At 39.6% G+C, this 7,027-nt stretch overlaps 1 non-coding gene across 1 annotated transcript; it reads right to left on the bottom strand.

Annotated features, from left to right (window-relative positions):
- Positions 1–2,865: 2,865 nt before the first annotated feature.
- On the bottom strand, positions 2,866–2,937 carry TRNAS-GGA (transfer RNA serine (anticodon GGA)). Its single transcript has one exon. It is a non-coding gene; the product is annotated as a tRNA-Ser (tRNA).
- Between the last annotated feature and the right edge of the window lie 4,090 nt (positions 2,938–7,027).

Raw genomic sequence — 7,027 nt, 5'->3', positions numbered from 1 at the left:
ATGAAGGCATGAGTGTTTGAGGTAGAGCTGACTCTAGTTTTCTGATAAACCATGATAAAGCTTTGAATGAGAAATATTTTGCCCGCAGTGTATTCTTTATTTTGTATGATTATGTCGTCTGTGTGTAATGGAGACCCAAACAGATCTGAAGTCCAATTTGTTCTCAAACTTTATACATTTCTGTTAATTTTTTTAAACATGAATTAATCTAGAAGAAGTTGCTGGAACCATAGGGGTTGATGTTAAAATAGCTTCGCATCATTCTTAAAGAGCCCTGCTAAATGTACTTTTAATTTTACTCAATAATCCCTTCGTATGGAGAGATGAGAAGCACTTAGTCTCCAACGGCTCACAGAAGCGACCCTGCGGGCATTTTCAGTGATGAGCTTGGAGTGCCCCTCTGTGGAAGGAGGTGAGCACTACAATTTCTCTCACTAGTGAGTTTGTGATTGCTGCTGACTTGGACGGAGAAGGCAATGGCAACCCGCTCCAGTACTCTTGCCTGGAAAATCCCATGGACGGAGGAGCCTGGTAGGCTGCAATCCATGAGGTCGCTAAGAGTCGGACACGACTGAGCGACTTCACTTTCACTTTTCACTTTCACGCATTGGAGAAGGAAATGGAAACCCACTCCAGTGTTCTTGCCTGGAGAATCCCAGGGACGGGGGAGCCTGGTGGGCTGCCGTCTATGGGTCGCACAGAGTCGGACACGACTGAAGCGACTTAGCAGCAGCAGCAGCAGCAGCAGCAGCAGCAGCAGCAGCTGACTTGGAAACCTTGTAGTTCTTCACTTCGGCACACATGAGGGCAGATGTTACTTTACTGTTAAAATCTGTGAGTTTAGTCTCACTCCTTTTCTTCCATGAATCATAAATACTTGTTGAAAAGAGTGAATGAATCCTTTTGTCTCTCTTTCAAAAGCTTTGCTTTTATTTTCTTGCAAAACCAATAGCCGTGTTAGTCCCCATTCTGACATTTAGGAGCAGATAGAATGAAATGACAAGGAGCACAAATAGGTGTTATCTTATGTCCCAGGTCTCAGAAATTGGCAGTGGCTGCCACAGAGGGAGACTGTGGCCAAGTGTTGGCTCAGAAGGAAGGGTGATGTGATGAGTGAGCAGGATGCAAAAAAGAAGTTAATCACTCTGTGTCCTAGGAGCTGAAACCTGTCTTATTGATATATAACACTTCTAGCCATTGGTTAATTGTCACTGAATTTATTTAATGCATTTCAGTCTTTGTTTTCATCTCAAAAGCAAAATAGTGTGTTTACTGTTTACAAATAATAAACTCCATTTTTATTTATGTGATAATAAATTAAAAGGGGCCTTCCAGGTGGCACTAGTGGTAAAGAACCCACCTGCCAATGCAGGAGACATAAGAGACATGGGTTCAATTCCTGGGTAGGGAAGATCCCCTGGAGAAGGGCATGGCAACCCACTCCTGTATTCTTGCCTGGAGAATCCCATGAACAGAGGAGTCTGGAGGGCTACAGTCAAGAGGGTCACAAAGTGTCAGACACAACTTCTTGGAACACTTATTGGCTAGAAGTCATATGTTCAAGCTATACTCTAAATAGAAATGTTATCATTAGGATGCTTTTAACTGCAAGTAAACAAAATCCACATCTGTCTTATACAATAAAGGCGATGCATTGGCTCATGTAACTGAAAATTCCAGTTCAAGCTTTAAGCAAGGGTTGATCCAGGGGCTCCAATAGTGTCACCAAAATGTTAGTTTCTTTCCATTTTTCTGCTTTATCTTCCCAGGTACTGTCTTCACATTAAAGGTGAATTAATGAAATCACCAGCATTATCATTGCTGTATGAAGGAGGTCACTCAATGTTCTCTAAGAAGGAATAACAGATAAAGTAACAAAGTTGTTTGAATCAAGATATTTTTTCATGAAATAATCTATAGATTAAGTTATTTAAGGAAAAAAAATTTTGTTGAGAGCCTGTTGAGGCCCATCATGGAGGAAACTGTCTTCCTTTTATCTTTTTCTTTAATTGAAATATAGTTGATTTGCAATATTGTATTAGTTTAGTTTCAGGTATACAGTAAAGTAATTCAGTTGCTTTTTTTCAGATTATTTTCCGTTATCAGTCCAATTCAGTTCAGTTCAGTTCAGTCACTCAGTCGTGTCCAACTCTTTGTGACCCCATGAACCGCAGCACGCCAGGCCTCCCTGTCCATCATCAACTCCCGGAGTGCACTCAGACTCACGTCCATCGAGTCAGTGATGCCATCCAGCCGTCTCATCCTCTGTCGTCCTCTTCTCCTCCTGTCCCCAATCCCTCCCAGCATCAGAGTCTTTTCCAATGAGTCAACTCTTCTCATGAGGTGGCCAAAGTACTGGAATTTCAGCTAGGTTATTACAATATACTGAATATAACTCCCTGTCTATACAGTAAATCTTTGTTGCTTATCTACTTTTAATTTAACAGTTTGTATCTGTTAATCTCATGTTCCTAATTTTTCCCTCCCACTTCCTCTTTGGTAACTATAAGTTCGTTTTCTATGCCTATGAGTTTATTTCTGTTTTGTATATAGATTCATTTGTATTATTTTTTATTCCACATATAAGTGATGTCACATATTATTTGTCTTTCTCTGTCTGACTTACTTCACTTAGTATGATAATCTCTAGGTCCATCCATGTTGTTGCAAATGACATTATTTCATTCCTTTTTATGGCCGAGTAATATCCCATGTTGTGTGTATATATGAAAGTGAAAGTGAAGTCGCTCAGTCATGTCTGACTCTTTGCGAATCCATGGACTATAGCCTACCAGGCTCCTCCCTCCATGAGATTCTCCAGGCAAGAGTACTGGAGTGGGTTGCCATTTCCATCTCCAGGGGATCTTCCCGACCCAGGGATCGAACCTGGGTCTCCTGCATTCCAGGCAGACGCTTTAACCTCTGAGCCACCAGGGAAGCCCATATATATATACACACACACACACACACACACACACACACACACACACACACACAACATCTTCTTAAACCAATCAACAGTTGCTGGGCATTTAAGTTGTTTCCATATCTTGGCTATTGTAAGTAGTGCTGCTATGAACATTGGGTGCATTATCTTTTCAAATTAGAACTTTTGTCTTTTCTGGATTTACGCCCAGGAGTGGGATTGGAGGACCATATATTAGCTCTAGTTTTAGTTTTTAAAGGAATTTCCATACTTTTTTCCTTAGTGGCTGTACCAATTTATACTTCGAACAACAGTGTAAGAGAGTTCCCTTTTCTCCACCCTCTCCAGCATTTATTATTTGTAGACTTTTTAATGATAGCCATTCTAACTGGTGTGAGGTAATACCTCATTATGATTATGATTTGCATTTCTCTAATAATTAGAGATGTTAAGCATCTTTTCATGTTGTCCATCTTTTCATATTGTCCATCTGTAAATCTTCTTTGGGCTTTCCTCATGTCTCAGTTGGTAAAGAATCTGCCTGCAATGTGGAAGACCTGGGTTCAATCCCCGGATTGGGAAGATCCCTGGAGAAGGGAAAAGCTACCCATTCCAGTATTCTGGCCTGGAGAATTCCATGGACTGTATAGTCCATGAGGTTGCAAAGAGGTGGACACTACTGAGAGGCTTTCACTTTCACTACGTCTTCTTGGGGCAAATGTCTATTTAGGTCTTCTGCCCATATTTTGATTGGGTTATTTGTGGTTTGTTTGTTTGCTTGTTTTTTAATTGAGTCGTATGAGCTGTTTGTATATTTTGGATATTAATCCCTTGTCAGTCACTTCATTTACAAATATTTTCTCCCACTCTGTAGATCATCTTTTAGTTTTGTTGATGGTTTCCTTTTATGTGCAAAAGATTTTAAGTTTGATTAGGTCCCTTTTGTTTATTTTTGTTTTTAATTCTTTTGCCTTGGGAGGCTGACCTAAGAATATATTGATACGATTTATGTCCAAGAAAGTATTGTCTATGTTCTCTTCTTGGAATTTTATGGTGTCATGTCTTATATTTTGGTCTTTAAACCATTTTGAATTTATTTTTGTATACAGTATGAGGGACTGTCCTAATTTCATTGATTTGTACATAGCTGTCCAGCTTTCCCAATGCCATGTGTTGAAGAGACTGTCTTTTCTCCATTGTACACCTTTGCCTCCTTTGTTGAAGATTAATTGACAATAGGTGTGTGAGTTTATTTCTGGGCTTTTTATTCTGTTTCGTTGATCTATGTGCCTGTTTTTGTGCCAATACCATGCTGCTTTGAGTACTGTCACTTTGCAGTATTGTCTGAGGTCTGAAAGAGTTATACTTCCAGCTTTGTTCTTTTTCCTCAGAATTACTTTGGCAATTCTGAGTCTTTTATGGTTACATATAGATTTTAGGATTATTTGTACTAGTTCTGTGAAAAACGTCAAGGGTATTTTGATAGGATTCACATTAAATCTGTAGATTGTTTTGGGCAGTAAGGTCATTTTAACAATGGTATTTCTTCCAAAACAACAGCATGGAGTGTCTTTCCATTTCCTTGAGTTATCAACTTCCTTTATCAATGTTTTGTGGTTTTCAATGTATAGGTCTTTCACCTTGATTAAGTTGATTCCTATGTGGCTGGGGTATGTTTGTTTTTTTTTAATTTTACACTCTTTTTTTTTTTGGTTGCATTGGGTCTTTGTTGCTGTGCACAGGCTTCTCATTGCAATGGCTTCTCTTGTTGTGGAGCACAGGCTCTAGGCTCATGGGCTGCAGTAGTTGCAGCTCACAGGCTCTAGAGCGCAGTCTCAATTGTTGTGGCACACAGGCTTAGCTGCTCTGAGGCATGTGGAATCTTCCCTGACCAGAGATCAAACCTGTGTCCCCTGTGGTGGCAAGCAGATTCCCATCCACAGCACCACCAGGGAAGTCCTTTGGCATGATAGTTAATGGGATTTTGTTCTGACATTTCATTGTTAAGAAATGCAACATATTTCTGTATATTAATCTCGTATTTTGCTACTTTGTTGAATTCATTTGTTAGTTCTAATAGTTTTTGTGTAGTGACTTTAGAGTTCTCTATATAGAGCATCATGTCATCTGCAAATAGTGACAGTATTATCTCTTCCATTCCAGTTTAAATACCTTTTTTTAATTTTTCTTATCTGGATTTCTTGTCTGTGGCTAATAGCCTCCCTTTTTCTACTGTACACTGTTTAATGTGGTGGTGAGAGTAGGCTGTGATGAAAACTAAAATATACCCTACCTTCATATATTACACCAGACTGATAGTGCTAGGAGAAACCTTAGAGAACACTTGGTCTTGCGTCTTTGGTATACTAGGAAACTAACTAAGACCCAGAGATGGGAAGTAAACATAAAGTTCATTTTATGAGAACTGAAGAGACACTTTAAAATGTGAACAAGGGGGCTTCCCTGGTGGCTCAGTGATAAAGAATCTGCCTGTCAATGCAGGAGACTTGGGTTCAATCCCTCGTCTGGGAAGAGCCCACGTGCCACAGTGCAACTAAGCCGGTGAGCCACAACTGCTGAGCTCACGTGCCACAGCTGTTGAAGCCCATGTGCCCTGCAGCCTGTGTTCCACAACAAGAGAAGCCACTGTAATGAGAAACCCAAGCACTGCAACTAGAGAGTAGCCCCTACTCGCCACAACCAGAGAAAAACCCAAACAGCAATGAAGACCCAGCACAGCCAAAAATAAACAATAACATTTTTTTAAATAAAATGTGAATGAGGATCAAGCCTCTGCATGACCACACGTGTTTATTTGTCAACAAATAGCACCTGAAAATCAGTCTCACCTAGAGATTCAACCAGTCCAGACCAGTTTGCCGTGCCCTCCATAAGACTCCATGGTGCAATTTCAGAAAGTAATATCCCTTCAGTCTGCTACTCACAGCTTCTTCTTACCTTAAAATAGTATTTTCTGGATTGAGATACACATACGTCAAAGAATACATTGTATGTTGTAGAAAAATATAGCTGGTATTTCAAGCTGTTGATTTCACGACGATTATTGTTCATAAGAAGACTATAGTTGATGTATCAGTGGTGTTCTACCTTACACAGCACATTTTCAACTTTAAGTATACAATTCAGAGATACCTGCAAAACTTTAAAATAGTCAAATTTACACACTGCTGTATTCACAGGAAAAAAACTTTGACTGCTTTGGATATGGGCTTCCCTGGTGGCTCAGCAGTAAAGAATCCATCTTCAGTGCAGGAGACACAGGAGACAGTAGTTTGATCCCTGGGTTGGGAAGGTCCCCTGGAGGAGGACATGGCAACCCACTGTAGTATTCTTGCCTGGAGAATCCCATAGACAGAGCAGCCTAGCAGGCTACAGTCCATGGGGTCACAAGCAGCTGGACACAACTGAAGCAAACGCATGCTCTGGGTGTGTATGAAGATTTAAGAGAAAAATGTTGTAAAATTTTAAATCCTGTCAATCTCATTAATGCCAAGTTGTTGATCTCTTTGCTTTTTTATTTAACTTTTTAGAGAGATGGAGCTCATTGGCCTTTATTCAGTTCTCATGCTTCTATTTGCTTTGTAAGAAACTCCAAGTCTTTTCTCTATGTAATCTTCAATCTGCCAAATTGTATACATAACTTGTGTTTGTGTTAAAAGATACTTGCTCATTTGAACATTCTAAATCTGACCCTCCATGGCAAGTTTGCATTCCATATGCAAGATAAAGTGAATGGGAAGATCATAAAACTGGGGCTATGAGGAACACTGCTTAATCATGGTGAATAAGATAGGTTTTGTTCTCTGAATTACCTTTTTTTAACTCAGCTGAAGATCTAGTTGTAATTTTTTTTAATCTTATTAAACAGACACTTAAGAAAAAAAGTCTTCAAATTTCCTTTTCTGGAAGTAAGAGGACCTAATATTCTGAGAGGGCATCCCACCAAAAAACAAGTAGATCCTGATAAGCCATCCTTTATTGCGTGTCTATAGTTGTAAGGAAAAAAAGGTAATTTTTCAGGATACTCTCTCCAAAAATAAATTTCAAGAGTGCAGAATGATCCACAGTATTAAGAAGGGA

Source organism: Capricornis sumatraensis, chromosome 1, assembly GCF_032405125.1.
Source record: "Capricornis sumatraensis isolate serow.1 chromosome 1, serow.2, whole genome shotgun sequence".
NCBI lineage: Eukaryota > Metazoa > Chordata > Mammalia > Artiodactyla > Bovidae > Capricornis > Capricornis sumatraensis.
The sequence above is the reverse complement of the archived record's forward strand: the minus strand, read 5'-3'. Positions and strand labels throughout refer to the sequence as shown.